The following is a 16,878-nucleotide window of genomic DNA, read 5'->3' on the forward strand; positions in this document are numbered from 1 at the left end:
ACAGCAGCTCCCGGAGAGATCACGAAGGCTCAAAAGCAGGAGACAGATTAAAGTTATGAAACTTTTATTACTAGGCACCTTGAAAGTTACCATAATGACCTAACAACATGACCCTACCAGAAGTAAAATTCCCTCACCTATAAAATTAAGGAAGTAGATTTGATCAGTGGTTTCTCAATTAAATACGCAGGAGGGTGGAGCGGTCAGGAGAAGAGTTTCCAGGGCCACCACTAGAAGAAAGATGAGCAGCTGGGCTCTGGCCTCTCTGCCCTCAGTCACCTCCGCCTGCATGTTTTGTACAGTGGGTTTTCAGGTAGGAGTAACTGAAGACAAGGTTCTACGATCACTTCTCAAAAGAAACCACAGCCCGGGCGCGGTGGCTCACGCCTGTAATCTCAGCACTTTGGGAGGCCGAGGAGGGCGGGTCACGAGGTCAAGAGATGGAGACCATCCTGGCCAACATGGTGAAACCCCGTCTCTACCAAAAATACAAAAACTGGCTGGGTGCGGTGGCGCACGACTGTAGTCCCAGCTGCTCGGGAGGCTGAGGCAGGAGAATGGCTTGAACCCAGGAGGTAGAGGTTGCAGTGAGCCGAGATCGCAACATTGCACTCCAGCCTGGCGACAGAGCAAGACTCTGTCTCCAAAAAAAAGGAAAAAGAAGAAACCACTAACGGTCTCCATCAGATTAAAGTCCCATCTCACTCTAAAGTTCTGTGATACTTTTGGGGGCCTATTAGGAGACACTAACAAGGAGTTGTTCTGGACCTCTTCAAATAAGCAAACTCAAAAAATACTCAGTAGTGGCTGAAACAAGTGCATATTGAGCATCGAGTGGGATGTTACAGCATTGACAGGAAAAGTAGGCCACAGGATTTGCTCCTGAGCAGTTTCTCAGAGTCCTCTTCTCCGGTTCCTACCAAGTCGAGGGAACTTTTTCCACTAAGACACAAACTCCAGTCTTTTGGTTTAGGCTTTTGTTTCTGTACTACCTGTCTGCAGGACAGGGCTAGGAGCTCACACCCACAACCAACCTGTGCAACAGTGTGGCTGTGAAGGCGGCAGGCCAGTCTGGCCTCCTCAAAGCATCCTCTCAGATGTCTGACGCAGACTGGGGTTTATCCCAGGAGGTAACTCCTGCTGATAAGAAATCCTTCCTAGGGCCAAACAAATCACTCTTTGACTCTTGAGGCATTCTTCACTCCTGTTTTTCTTCCTCCTCCTTCCTTCCTATAAGAAAGGTGTCTTTTAAGTATATCTACCAGGAAACCTGAACAGTTAGGCGCTTTCCCCTCTTCATTTGTTCTATATCCCGCTGGTGATTCATGCCCCCAGCTCGCTCCTTCCTCAGCACACTGAGGTGGCTCTGTTCTGCTCAGTTGTGGGAGGCCACGTCAGCAGGAAACAGCACTGGCTGCCAGGTCACATTCAAGACAGTCTGGAGCAAGGCAGTGTGCAGCACATGCAGGACAGAGGCCGCCTCTGTGGTTTCTCCCAAGTTCAGGGAGCACTCGGCTTGGAAGAAAAGGCTGGCCTCTGAGCACCACAGCGACACCAGCTCAGGGGAGACACAGAATACTATCTTTGAGATTTTCCCCGTTTTTCAATGTTCCCCAGATAGTCCCAGCTCTACAGTTATTATTTTTTCTTCTTCTCCTTTTCTTAGAGGACTTACTGTACTGTATCCAAATTCATATTTGGAAAAGGCTGCCACAAGCCAAATCAAACTTCATCGTGGCTTTCTGGCTCCCAAGCCCGACAGAGGAAATTCTGCACACCCCATCAACCAATCTCAGTAGTCCCGACACCCATGAGTCAGGACGGAAAGCCTGACCCAGGGGCCGACACAGAAAAGTGGTCACTACAGGCTTTTTCCTTCTAAACACATACGGTAAACACAGTAAACAAAGAAGGCATGCCAGATGTCATCATAATACCTCACAGGATGGATTCATGACAATCAGCAAATGAATTGTTCTGTACAAAGAAACAATGACAATACCACATTTCATGTGGCTGGCCCAGTGAGTCCAAAATCAATCCTCATGTAAACCAACATGATTAAGGGGAATGCACTGAAACAGCAGGGCTCCTATGCACCTGGGATTCCTAAGCGTTTAATTTGTTGCAAATTTCAAACAGGGGTCCTGTGAAAAGAAGTGTGATTTTTCTCAGAAACTTTGTAAGGTGAGCACGTTCCCCTCTGCTATCAGGGGAAGGACTTCTTAAAAGACAGCCCCAATGTCAAAACCTTCTCTCCAAAAATACCAGGTTTGAAAGGCGGGGGAAAAAAAGCCCTTCCCATGGAGAATATGAGTAGCAGAAACAGGAGAAAAACAGGAAACGGGAGGTGAAGACAGAGAGTAGTGAAGGACATGGAGAAGGGTACGGAGAATGGGCACTGGATGGAGAACGGACAGGAAGCAACGCAACACATCTGTGGAAACACAACAAAGGCAGTCTCATCCTAATCCTGACAATTTTGCCAGGCCCCGAGCTGCTACTTAGAAGGAGTTAAGTACCCCATACATACACACAGAAACCCAAATGCAAAAGGAGTGGGGAGTGGGGTAGGTGAAGCTTCTAAGAGGGGTCTACAGCAATATGGTCATGAAGAGTGAACCAGAAAAGGGAGAAAACCACACAGAGCCAGTGATTTTTGTGAAGAGGAATTGGCAGCCAAAACAAACCTAAATGTTATATAGGTACTTAGAGAGTTGGCGACATAAAAGGTATTCCTTTTTATTTCCAGTCATTTGTGAACATGAAGAAACCTGACAGCCCCTCTAAAGTGAGCGGCCAATTCATCAAACCTGGCCATCAGACTGGGACTGCGCATCCACAAGGGGATATCACCAGCTCCTCTACTGATGGGGAGAATGAAAATATGAGATTCTGCTACCTTTTAACTTACTGAAAACCAGAGAAATACAGTAAGCCCTCACCTAATGTCATCCATGGGTTCTTGGAAGCTGCAACTTTGAGTGAAATAACGCTAACAGTTTTTCCCCTCATCAGTGCTGTAACAAATCCACGTCCAAGGAAACAACGCAACTCAAGGACCTGTTATATGTTTCACTTAAAGCTTCACTTACAGTTTCCAAGAACCTATCGACAACATTACATGAGGACTTAGGGTATTTCAAGTTTAATTAGCTACCACAGGTTTTAAATAAATATACATTTTCATGGAAGAAAAACAGCCTATTAATCTAGGATAACACTTTAAAAGCATTTCCAAAATTAAAACTACCAAATCTCAAATACTTCTTATACATCTGGAATAAATTTAAATTCGTTACTATGCAAGTGAAGTATCTAGAGGCAGATAGGCTAGATCCAAAAGTAATATATCTCTCTTGGTTAACACTGTAGGGAAAAAAAAAAGAGGTTCGGGGAGTAGGGAGTGGAGTCAGGGAGGTGGTGAGTAAAGAAAGCTAAATAGTTTCCTTATAAAGTTAGAAGCACATTTAGATTGCTGAGCTGGGTTATAGAGTTTTTAATAGGATAATGCTACAACAGCAAACACGTGAACAATGGAAACCTTAAAATTATTTAAAACCCAAAGTGTAGATTTTACCAAAAGGTTGGACAAAGCAGAACACACACAAGTGGTAGCACTGGCCAACATACACACTCATACATATAGAGTGTGTGTCTGTATGAGTACACACAAATATGCATACCTATGCACACACACACAAATAAATAAGGCTTTCAGCATAATGAGACAAAGACGTTTGGTGAGAAGTTAAAACTAACAAAGAATATCACAAGATTATGACTTGTATATAAGTCCTCCAGGGCATATTTAGAAGCAATGATGTTTAAACAAATTAGTCATATTTCTACAACTGAGAAGGAGATTGAATAGAAAGCTATCTCAATTTTTTTCATACACACAAAATGATTATGCAACACAAAATTAGAAAAAAAGAAAACTCCTATGTAGATTTGTGATTTTTAAAAGCTTAATATCTAGATGAGAAAAACAAAAAGTAGTGTATTTTATGGATTATTTGAAACTTGAAGGATAAACGCTTGAGGAGATGGACACCCCATTCTCGATGATGTGCTTATTTCACATTGCATGCCTGTATCAAAACATCTCATGTACCCCATAAATACACACACCTACTATGTACCCACAAACTTTTTTTAAATAAAAACTTATAAGCATATTTCACTGATTCCAAGTACCTTTTTCACATTTTCACATCTGAAAAAGGAAGTCAACTTAATCGGTGGTGTTTTCTCTTTTGTAGAGACATAAAAAATAATGATGCATTTAAAAATCAGTGGCATCGATTTGACAAAATGATACCAAATAACCCTAAAAAACCAACTCAAAAAGGACTACTATATGTAATGCCCCATAGACGAGAGACAAGCAGAAAGGCCATCCCATCTAGCTCAGTGGATAAGAGGTGTACACATGGGGGATGGGCAGTCAAGACACACAAACTTCCTTCAGCTGAGGCAGTACACCTTAAATGAGAAGGTACCACTTCTCTATGTTTTAGAGTTTTTTCACTCACAAATAATTCAAAACCTTCAATATTAGACATAAAAGTTAAATTCACCAAATTTTTTTTGAAGTGCAATGTAAACGAAATACTTATGACAACAGTATCTTTAAAAATATTCTGGGACCCCATAATTGCTTCTAAATCTCTGAAGGTGGGGCCCAAGCATCAGTATTTTTTAAAAATTTGTAGCAATGCAAACATGCAGCAAAGATTAACAACCAGTGACAGCACCCGACATGGCTGGGTGCGGTGGCTCACACCTGAAATCCCAGCACTTTTGGAGGCCAAGGCAGGTGGATCACAAGGTCAGGAGTTCAATACCAGCCTGGCCAATATGGTGAAACCCCATCTCTACTAAAACTACAAAACTTAGATGGGCATAGCGGCAGGCACCTTAAGTCCCAGCTACTAAGGAGACTGAGGCTGGAGTATCGCTTGAACCTGGGAAGCAGAGTTGCAGTGATGCGGTGAGCCAATATCACGCCACTGCACTCCAGCCTGGGTGACAGAGCAAGACTCTGTCTCCCAAAAAAAAAAAAAAAAAAAAAAAAACACACCTGACATACAAAAGGTACACACAAGCTTTTTTAAAGTAGAAATTATTAAAACAAGAAAAATCACACCGAATTTTCTTTCCTGTTGTTACTACTCAAGATTAACATATGCTAATAAAATTTTAGAGAAATTTATGTAGAACCTAAAGTAAGGTTCCAATGATAATTTGATGTCTCACTTTCAAATAGAAAATCCTAGATAATTAAGCTCTTGTAATCTGCCCACACTTGAACCTATGTAAGTAAAGCTTTACGTATTTTCAAAAAATTAGGGATACAAACTGGAGAGAACTCTACAGGAATTAAAGAAAGAGAAAATGGGTGGTAAAAATAATTTTAGAAATTATCTGTTCTAATCCTCTTATTTTAAGGTGAGATCAATGGAACCAGACTAAATGGTAAGGAATTTAAACCTGTATCTGGGGACCCTCTTCCTTTTCTCAGAGCCAGAAAGTTTCATTAGGTGTCTTCACTTAAAGGGGAGAAGAAAATTTAAGAATCTAATTAATTGATTCTTACTATATAAATTCAAGTCCAATGACCTTTCACGTGAACTTCATAAAAACAAATCCAAAAAAAAAAAAAAAAAGGCTGCACAAAACAAAACAAAACGTCTGTGGAAGGTGCAGAGTTAATAAGATTTGTATCAATGAAGGGAAACAGGCTTGAAACAAATTTAAAGAGGCCAGACTGGTAAGGCTATTTCACCCTTCCTGTTGAGCCATTTCCTATGTCTCCTAAATACATTATCCAGAGCTACTTTTCAGCACTTTGGCTCAAATTCTAAAGAATCTCATTTTCTTCAAAGTCTGTTCTATGGTTAATTACTTGCCTTCTAACTACTCTGGATATAGCCAAGAAACAGGTAGAATGCACCTGTTGTTCTTGAGTTACATCTGAGATGGAGCCTGGCATTCTATTCACTTCTGAGGAATGTTAATTGCTGTTACCAGCATGACAGGTACAATGAGGAGCAGAAAAATGATCAATGAACTCAACCACTGAACAGGAGCAGAACTCAGACACTATGAGAAAAATCCACAGTGCTGTAACTGTAATTACTAATAATAATCAGTCTGGCAATCAACAATTTGACCATTGAAATAGATTTTTTTAAACAGGGCCCAAAGTTCTAAATTTCTACAGTAGTCCCTGTCCACATGAGGAAAAAAAAAAAATGTGTAATTCCATTTTCCATGTTTCTATCAAGCCAATTCACTCACCTCAACTGTCTCTCATGGCTTCTCTCTTCTGCAGGCAATGTTCCTCAGTTCCAGATCATTACTAGTGTGGAGTCCTGTCTATTCTGAATTCTGAGTCACTTCCTTTCTCACCAGTTTCATGCTTTAAAACATTCCCATTTCTGTATGATACTTTACAAAATGAAGCCAACTCCCATATTGGTCCACTATTTTTTTTTTTTACCCTCCACGGTGGCTTTTTCTTTTACTGTGGCCCAGTTGACAGGGAAAAGGGGATGTACTTATTACTTGAACACAATCTGGGATATCTGTTTAGAATATTTTTCATATTTTTAAGTTTCCTAACTTGGTGATCTCCAAATACTACATAATATTATTCATTAGACTTTAAAATATCCTCACGATATCTCTAGCAATCATATTCTTACTACGGGGAAACTGAGGCACAGTGAAGAGAAGTAAGTTCCTAATAAAATTAGGAACCTAATAAAATTAGCAACTGAATTAGGAGATGTAAACTGAATGACTACAAACAAATCCTTTGAAAATTAGAGTCCTGGGTTCAAACCTCAATTCATTAAAACTGTAGAAAAGGGAGGAAAAATTTTTCAAAAAGAAAAAATTCTAGCTTTGAGCTTACAAATAATAATGTTTAAGTCAATTTTTCTTATTTTTCTGCATCTAGATTTAATTGTTTTCCCTTTTGTCCACTGTGTGACCAAACTTAATTCTGAGAGCCTTCTTGTTCATTTAAGGGTACAATGTCTGTAAATACCCTTCTCTTCCAAATGTCACCAACCCCGACGATCTCTACCTCCATGATTCTCAAAACTCCTGAAGTAAGAACATCAGTAACACCCTGAACTCAGAAATACAAATTCTCTGGCCCCACCAACCCCAGACCTGAATCAGAAATCCTGGGGGTAGAACCAACAACTGTGTTTTAACAGGCCCTCCAGGTGATTCTGGTTTATGTTACATTTTGAGAACCAAGATTCTACCTGTTGATAATCTTGAGGGTCTGACATCAATGTCATATACTGAATTCATATACTATAGGGACCACCCACCCAAGTCAAGCACCAAAATGATTTCTGGGGACCTACACTGTTCAAAGTAGATTAAGAAGGGAACAAATAAGGAAGCCAAAGTCCCAGTCCAATTATTTCATAAAGGCATGCAAAAACAGGGCTCACAGCAGCTTATCAGCTTCTGAAAAGTGGCAAGTTTTAAGATGGTTATTTTCTTACCTCACCTTTTTTTTTTTTTGGAGACATGGTCTCACTCTGTCAGGCAGGCTACAGTACAGTGGTGTGATCTCGGCTCACTGCAACCTCCATCTCCCGGGTTCAGGCAATTCTCCTGCCACAAGCCTCTCAAGTAGCTGGGATTACAGGTGTGCACCACCACACCTAGCTAATCTTTGTATTTTTAGTAGAGACAGGGTTTCGCCATGTTGGCCAGGCTGGTCTCAAACTCCTGACCTCAAATGATCCGCCTGCCTCAGCCTCCCACAGTGCTGAGATTACAGGGGTGAACCACTGCGCCCAGCTTTCTCATCTCATTTTTTAAACTCTGTCCACTCTGCATAATCATACCTGTTCCAATCAACTTTGAATTTCATTAAACATAGGTGAACTTCGAATTTCATTAAACATATGTGAACTATTGTGTTTACATCTAAGTAAGTATAAAATAAATCTGTACTCTGCTGAAAGCAGTAACTCATACTTCTGAAGTTTCTTGTTTATTACTTAGAAGCTTATAACCAAAGCTAAAAAACAATTTTAATAGGTTCAGTAAAGCCAATTACAACATAGATTTTACTTAATATGTATAAGAATACAAGATAAAAGATCTTTAGACACTTTACAAAACTGTCAAACTTGCTAAAGAAGATGAACCTGAAAAACAGCCACAGGTGCACAGCATGTGCACTGCAATGTACATGGGAAGGCACAGCACGAGAATTTCTTGAGCTGTCCTGAGGGTTACGTTAACCAGAGCTTCTCAACCTCACTGCATATTCAAATGGCCTGGGAGCTTTTAAAAATCACTCATGCCCAGTCCCTAACCCCTACAATCTGACCATTCCCCTGGGCTCAGACAATATGACAATTCACTACAACTAGCCTAGATATCAACTTTTAAACTTTTTTTTTTTTTTACGTTCCCAGGTAATTCTGATGTGCAAAAGGATACAAACCACTGTTAATACAGACAGTTTTAAAATTCTGCAATGTTAGACATGTCCTTTTCCTCGGGCATATGATTCAAGAACTATGTCACTCAACAGGTGAGTGCTTGACTCACAGAATGAGAACTGTCTTGACTATTAACCAAGAATAAATTATCCAATTTAATCCTAGACCTTTTTCTAACTCATGGGTTGACAGTGCCATGCTTTTTTTTATATTTTATTAACGTTTTTAAAAAACTATTTCAGCCGGGCACGGTGGCTCATGCCTGTAATCCCAGCACTTTGGGAGGCTGAGGACGGCAAATCACCTGAGGTCAGGAGTTCAAGATCAGCCTGACCAACATGGAGAAATCTCATCTCTACTAAAAATACAAAACTAAGCGGGCATGGTGGCACACGCCTGTAATCCCAGCTACTCAAGAGGCTGAGGCAGGAGAATCGCTTGAACCCGGGAGGTGGAGGCTGCAGTGAGCCGAGATCCTGCCATTGCACTCCAGCCTGGGAAACCAGAGTGAAACTCCATCTCAAAACAAACAAACAAACAAACAAAAAACTGTTTCAAGCTTACTCTCAAAGACAATTTAAACATTTAATTATACTACCTGCAAAGATTACTCTTCCTCAACAGAACACAAGTTCAGTTCTCGCATTGCCTAAGTACAGATGCTCTTTAACCTGCGACCGAGTTACATCCTGACGAAACAATCGTAAAGTTGAACAATCTTAAACCATCATAAATCTGGACCATTTATACTTGTTTTGTCCACAGGGTACCACCGTGCAGCAGGCAAAAACTGACATTGCTGGATCTAGCGTAAGACATACCGAAATGATCTTCAAACATCCAACCGAGGAGAACTGTTGAAGACTAAGCACTTCAAGAACAAACAGTTTGACATTTACATGAGATAAGTGTATGTGTATACCCACTTTAATGAGAACTGCAAAACGAAACAGGAAACAAAATTCATCTGGTCATTTCGCTAACACAGAATAACATTTTCACTAGAAGACAGAACAAGAAAAGGGCTTATATTTTAAGTTTCCACTCTTTTTTTCACTCCCAAAGACTTTTCCCTTGATGCTAGGCCTCCTCTTCTTATCAATTTGGAACAGAAATAATAATCTGCTAATACATACCTGGGAGCTTTTTAAATAAAGTGAAGATGTGGACACTCTTATAGCTAGAAAGATAACAAAACAGATGTTTAAAACTGGCTCCACAATGCAATATATAAAGCATCCATAAAGGTGTTCCATAATTTAAATATAACACCTTTATGGAGAGGAAATACCCAAGTTGAGGAAAACGAAAAATTACCCACTTAAAAAAAAAAAAGTTTGCCTTTTAAACCCATTATTTGTTACTCTTAATGCTTGTCCAATTAAGAGACAGAGAGTAAAAAATGTTTAGTGCTGTCAATTATAAGACAAACATTTTTCTAAAACACTATAGTTCATCCACCTTAGGGAAACATTCATCCAGTGTGTTCTCATTGGTCACAAGTCATGACTATCTCCTAAATGTCTGTAATACGTGTTTCTCCTTCCACATCCCACCACAAATGCCCTCCTTCAGGCTTGACGCCTGCCTGCCCTCTTCAATCACACTGCTGATAGAGGAAAACCATTATGCCACCTTCATTTAACTCAGTAAACGATATGATTTGGGTCTTTGTCCCCTCCAAATCTCACACTGAGATGTCATTCCCAATGTTGGTGGTGGGGCCTGCTGGAAGGTGACTGGATTGTGAGGATGGATCCCTCAGGAATGGCTTAGCACCATCCCCATGGTGATGGGTGAGTTCTCATTCAGTTCATAGGAGATCTGGTTGTTTAAAAGTCTGGGACTTCTCCCTTCTCTCTCTTACTCCTGCTCTCGCCATGTGACTTGCCGGCTCTCCTTCGCCTTCTGTCATAATTGTAAGTTTTCTGAGGCCCTCACCAGAAGCAGATCCCAGCACCATGCTTCCTGTATATCCTGTAGAACCATGAGCCAATGAAACCTCTTTTCCTTATAAACTACACAGTCTCAGGTATTTCTTTATAGCAATGCAAAAACCGACAAGCACAAATCAGACTCATTTACTATTTATATTTATTTATTATGTATTTATGTATTTATTTATTTATTTTTTTGAGATGGAGGCTCACTCTGTCACCAGACTGGAGTGCAGTGGTGCGATCTCGATTCATTGCAACCTCCGCCTCCCGGGTTCAAGCGATTCTCCTCCCTCGGCCTCCCAAGTAGCTGGGACTACAGGTGTGCACCACCACGCCCAGCTAATTTTTGTATTTTTAGTTGAGACAGTGTTTCACCATGTTGGCCAGGATGGTCTAATCTCTTGACCTCATAATCCGCCTGCCTCAGCCTCCCACAGTGCTGGGATTACAGGTGTGCACCACCATGCCCGGCCCTCATTTACTAAAGCATAATTTGTTCTTGGGTCTGACATAGAGTTTACTGAGAATTCATTACTACACATAAACGCTATAATTTCCAACAGCAAGAAAACATAAAATATTAATAAAATTAATGAGTAACCTAAATTAAAATATTTGTTAATAATATAAAAATAAATACAAAGTTTGGGGGAAAGTTTATGTATCTTTAAGGATTAGATAGCCTAACATTTTCTAAGGTATTCCCATCCTATTCTCCCCTAAAAGGAAGTTATTAAAAGCATGAATATAATGATTCCTTCATGCATTTTTACAGGTAAGAGAAGCTAATCCATATACTGGACTTTTCAGAATTACTGTTTTTGGAAACACATGCCTATATTATCTTAATTTGAGGAACTAAGAGTGAAAATAACTAAATTTAACTACCTAATCAGAATAACAAAAACAAATAACTTCTCTAAATTAACTAAGAGAATTTTTCCATCATTTTATCTTCAACAGCACCATCACTGTCTGAATGTTCGTGTCCCCCACCCCACCACAAATTCATACACTGAAATTCTAACCCCAAAGGTGATGGTATTAGAAGGGGTGGTATTAGAAGGGGTGATTGGGTCATGAGGGACACTAATCCCTCATGAATGGGATTAGTGTCTTTATAAAGGAGGCCCAAGAAGACCCCCAGGCCTTTCAACCATGTGAGGACACAGAGAGAAACCGCCATCTATGAACCAGAAAGCAGGCCTTCCGCAAACACCAAAGAAACCAGTATCTTGATCTTGGACTTCCCAGCCTCCAGAACTGTGGGAAATAGATTTCTGTTGTTAATAAGCCATCCAGTCTACGGTATTTTTGTTATAGCAGCCCGAACAGACAAAGACAAGTATCAGGAAATGACTTTCCTTCAGTCTCTATGCCTCCTACGTGTAGGATAGGCCCTGGGATACAAAGATGACTAAGCTTTGACCCTTGCCCTTGAAGAACTTAATCCAGTCTTCCTTAAAGACACTTGTAACATGAACTTTTCTATTTCAGGTTGGAAATGTAAGAACAAGAGTGAAAAATACAGAAAAGAATAAAGCAGGAACTGAAAGACTACAAGCTGTGAAATAACCTGTGGCCAACCATTTAGGTAATGTGACACTGCTCGCTTTTCTGAATTATCTGACATGCAAAGATCTGTGACATTTAAAGAACTCTAAGCAGTGGTACCTTCAGAGATGACATTTTAATCATTGTTTAACCAGCCTAAAGGGCACAAGGGTTCAGAAGCTAAACTGCGATTGCATAACTTTTAAACATGTTATTTTGAAGTGTTAGAATTTAAACGTAAAGACATCTAAAAAATCCTAATAACTCCAGTTCACACAGGTTTTCTGAAATGTTTTGAAATGATTAGGTAACAAAAAAATGAAGGGGGAGCTCAATGCCCACCCATAATAAAGACCAAAAGCTTAGTAATCACTCCTATATATTGGGCCCTTACTATGACTCAGAAACTGTTCTTAGTGCTCTCCACACAGTAACTCATTTAATCACAGCAATCCTTCAAGACAGAAATTACTATTCCAGCTCTACAGATAAGGAAACTGAGGCGTACAGAAATTAAGGAACTAATTTTACAATATACAACTAACGTGCAGGGGATTTTTAAGCCAGGCAATCTCACTCTAAAACCCATAATGTATAGCCCTTCCCAATGTATAGCCCTTACTGCTTCTTGGTACTGCCTAAGAACAGAATGTACTAAATAAAAATTTTAAGAAGTATGGAAACAATTTTTTTTTTTTTTTTTTTTTGAGACAGAGTCTTGCTCTGTCACCTGGGCTGCAGTGTAGTGGCACCATCTCAGCTCACTGCAACCTCCATCTGCCAGGTTCAACTGATCCTCCTGTCTCAACCTCCTGAGTAGCTGGGATTACAGATGCCCACCACCACACCCGGTTAATTTTTGTATTTTTGGTAGAGATGGGGTTTCAACATGTTGGCCAGGCTGGTCTCGAACTCCTGACCTCAAGTGATCCGCCCCACCTAGGCCTCCCAAAGTGTTGGGATTACAGGCGTGAGCCACTGTGCCCAGCCAGAAGTATGGAATTCAATGAAAATGTAAAAGGAGACACACTAGAAAAACTGCTTTATTGGATAAAATAAGATATAGCCTTCTCTGAATATAGCTGCTCATGCATGGTGCGAGAGTGAATGGCTGTTATTTAAAAGAAAGCCAACAACTAAAACTACAACAAAATTTACTTTAAATTCATGGAACACTGAACCTGTTGTTTTAGCTATAATCCCATATCTGAACAATATATATATTCTTATAAACCTTCATCTAAAATGTTTGAACTGGTGCCATCACCAGCAACCCTATGAGAGCAAGTCTATCCCAAATAAGCAATGAAAGGGAGACTAGAATTTCAACTGATTTCTACAAGTAGGAAAATGAAGTCATTGCCCACAATTAATCATGCCATCTACTTAGGGGGAAAAAAGCAGCAAAGCTGTGGATACAACTAGATAATGATGATCATAATAATGCACTTACAATGGATTATCCTCACAATCCTATCAGATAGGTACTATCATTGTTCCCATTTTAAGAGAGGAAACTGGGGCTAACAGGTTAAGCATTAGCTACCAAATGACCAGGGATTCACACTACAGAACTGTACTCTGAGAACTCAACACCAATTCATCCTAAGTCTGATGACAGAACATTGGGTGACAGTTTTATCTAAGGGTTTAACATTCCGTTCTTATGTAAATATAAGAATAAGCATAAAAATCAAGATAACTGAGACAGGAAGAAGAAAGGCAGGAAGCAGCATATACCCTGAGTACCTCCCTTGAGAGGGACTTTATTAAAACCTCCTAGGAAAGCAACATAGTTTGGTATTGATGTAACCCAGCCTTATGACATTACACAATCCCAGCAAGATGACAGTTGCACGTTCAATCACAGCCGTTGCTCTCATTCCTTCCATAACCCAGACTTTCTGCTCTGGGCCTGTCAGTATTTTCCGGCCCTGGTGGAAACCACCTGCTGGTAAACTTCCAGTTACTCAGCAGCAAGAGGCTGTCTGTAAAGGGGTTTATCAGGTCAGCGTACGGAATGCCTATTTGTAACAAATAGCTGTGCATCAGTCCATGTTGAGAGGAACTGCTAACTCATCATGTACAAAATAAAGCCCCCAAACATTTCAGAGATCAAGAGTACTCCACAAAGCTGAAAGTAATTTTTCTTCAATCTTTCTCCAAATTTAATGTAAATCCTATCATGGAAAATGAAAAAATCTTCTAATGAAACAAATATATGCACACACACATGTAAATATATATTTGTAGTACAAACACACACAGGTAAAAGACTGGTCTTGAAGCTAACATTTAAGAATCATAAGGTGAGCTGGAAAATTGGTAGAGTGATTCAGATTTTCCTAGAAATTCAGACTGTCTTGCCTTAGAGCCCCCAGGAGGACTAACTATACAGCTTTGGATCAATCAGAAAGAAAGATGGCCATGACACTAGGGCTAGCCTTGGCAAATGACTTGTTATTTTCAATTCTAGAAGATTTTCCAAGTGAGGCCTAAGTGTTCACAATAACATTTCAGCTTGTTAGCAATCCCTCACAAATCCCCCAAATACTAAAGAATTGGGTTTCAGCCAGGCACACTGGCTCATGCCTATAATCCCAACAATTTGGGAGGTCAAGGTGGGAAGATCACTTCAGCTCAGGAGGTTGAGGCTGCAACCGAGCTATGATCTGATCGTGCCACTGCACTACAGCCTGGGTGACAGAGCAAGTCTGTCTCAGAGCAAGTCTTTCTTTTTGAGACAGGGCGCCCTGTCTCGAAAAAAAAAAAAAGAAATGGTTTTCAAGGTAGTTTCTTATGTAGAAAATCAGCTCCTAAAATCCTAATCTTGTAATAGGAAGAAACATTTCCATTTATAATACAGATATTTTACAAATAGTCAAATAAAAATTCATCCAATATAATAAAAGTTGGCAAAGATTTAGAATTTAATGCATTCATGTTACAATAATTTTACTTTCAAATCACCCAAATATTTTTTATCAAAAAACTGGTTGCAAATTTAAGCCAACACAGAGATCCACTACAGTCTTTGAAAACAGGCTTCATTTGCAACAGGTACTCTTCCTGGGTTTTAAGCTAGTAAAACAGGAATTTCTCATTTACATGCAAAGTATGTATAAAAAGGAGAGACCATATACATGCTTTGCTTTTGAAGTTTTAGTCTACTTCAGTTTGCAAGCTCAAGCTATGACACCATTCTTGTCATTTCACACTAAACTAAGCAAGAGACAACCCAAATTCCCTAGGACCTGTCATAAAATTCTTAGAAAGAATGACAGGTCAGTCTTCTAATGTGTCAAACAAGTCTACCAAATGCACTTAAAGTATCACATAAGGAAAAAAACAAAAGCAACATTAAGGTCCCCAAAGTATCACATAAGGAAAAACAAGTAACACTAGGGTCCCTGTGACATTCTGAATGCTGACTCATACATGGAGGGGCGGGGGATGGGAGACAAATGAGGAAATTCAGAAATGGTGAACAGCTCTCAATGGTGCCATTCACAGAGTCACTGGGGAGAGCGTGGTGTTCATCAATGATACAGTTCCCACACTCACTGGTGCAGGGGGAAAATTAGACACAGAGCTGAAGAAGTCTTACGGAGAACAAGCAAGAGCGGAAAAAGTTTCACATTCGAATAGCTTCAAAGCTACAGCCATTTCATAGTAGTGCCCTCCTCTTAGAGTTCCCCTCTGACCACGCATTCTGTTGTCATTTAGTCATTTCGAGGTCTCTATTCACTTAACACAAGTTAGCAGATTAACTGCTATGGTAAAAGATTCCTAAATTATTTTAGACAGAACCCATTAGTAATTAAGTATCTTTAAATATTACTGTTTACTAAAATAATGGTGCTTCCTAAGAATTTTAATCAGTTTTTTTTTTAATCAGCATCACACTCACCTGTTTTCTTTAGCCTCACAATTTATATATAACAGTCTTCAATAAAAAATTACAGTATTAATGTAGGGTCATTATAAAAGTTCTTTAGAATTTAAACACGCTTCTCTAAAGGAAACTCATTAACTTCAATTATCAATGCAATGTGGTATTTCAAAGTTCTTCTATCGAGATTTAGAGACTGCTAAAAGCACATAACTAAACATCTTAAACTGCCATCAGAAGAGTAAAATTTAAAAGAAAAATCATCATGCTTGAATGTAATACCAGAGCCAGTCAGGAATCCAGTCAGTAATTATTCTCAAGCTGTGTAGCTGGGGAGTGGGGTTAAGATACACTGTTTCCTGTCACAACTGAATTCACATCAAATTCGAGGAGCTAAGGAAGGGTTTACCCATATAACCAGACTGTGTAGTGCTACCTCTACCTGCTCCTCCAGAATTCAGGGAAAAGTCAGGCAGTGGTCTGGGAGGACTCTTGGAAGAGACAGGCCTGAAGTCTTAAAGGAAGCATGATGTTTGTTTTGGCTGGAGGATTTTACAGGGAGCAGATAAAAAGATGGCATGTGTAGACAGGAAGGAAGGCTGCATTGCCAGCACCTCAGCCCAGACACAGATATGAAAATAATGGGAGAGACCCAAGTGTGCCCTCTATTAATTCCTGAATTGAAGCAAAGGCAAAATTCATATTGATTGCTAAGATTCTTTTTTCCTAACAATTAGCTCTTTATACGCTTTGATCTGGCCGAGAGAAAATAAATCTTTTGTCTAGGATGCCACAGGTATAGGCTGACCCCAAGTGAGAATAAACTATGACCTTTTTTGGCCCCTTCAAGACCTGTGATTCATGTTTCATGGGAAATATTGAGAAATATTCCATTAAAAATGAATCTGCGTTCACAGCATATTGTATGCTTCCTGTGTTTTCTTCCTTATCACCAAGGACATTCCCATAAAAACACATTTTTTTTCTTTTTTAATAGACAGGG

At 39.7% G+C, this 16,878-nt stretch overlaps 1 protein-coding gene and 1 pseudogene across 2 annotated transcripts in view; one reads left to right on the plus strand and one right to left on the minus strand.

The window, feature by feature from the left end:
• LOC111543481 overlaps window positions 1-15,656 on the plus strand; it is an 89,555-nt pseudogene extending 73,899 nt beyond the window's left edge.
• Window positions 1-16,878, minus strand: part of FNDC3B (fibronectin type III domain containing 3B) — a 362,808-nt gene that overhangs the window by 248,328 nt on the left and 97,602 nt on the right. The gene's annotated exons all lie outside the window — the stretch shown is intronic.

This window comes from Piliocolobus tephrosceles, chromosome 2, assembly GCF_002776525.5.
Source record: "Piliocolobus tephrosceles isolate RC106 chromosome 2, ASM277652v3, whole genome shotgun sequence".
NCBI lineage: Eukaryota > Metazoa > Chordata > Mammalia > Primates > Cercopithecidae > Piliocolobus > Piliocolobus tephrosceles.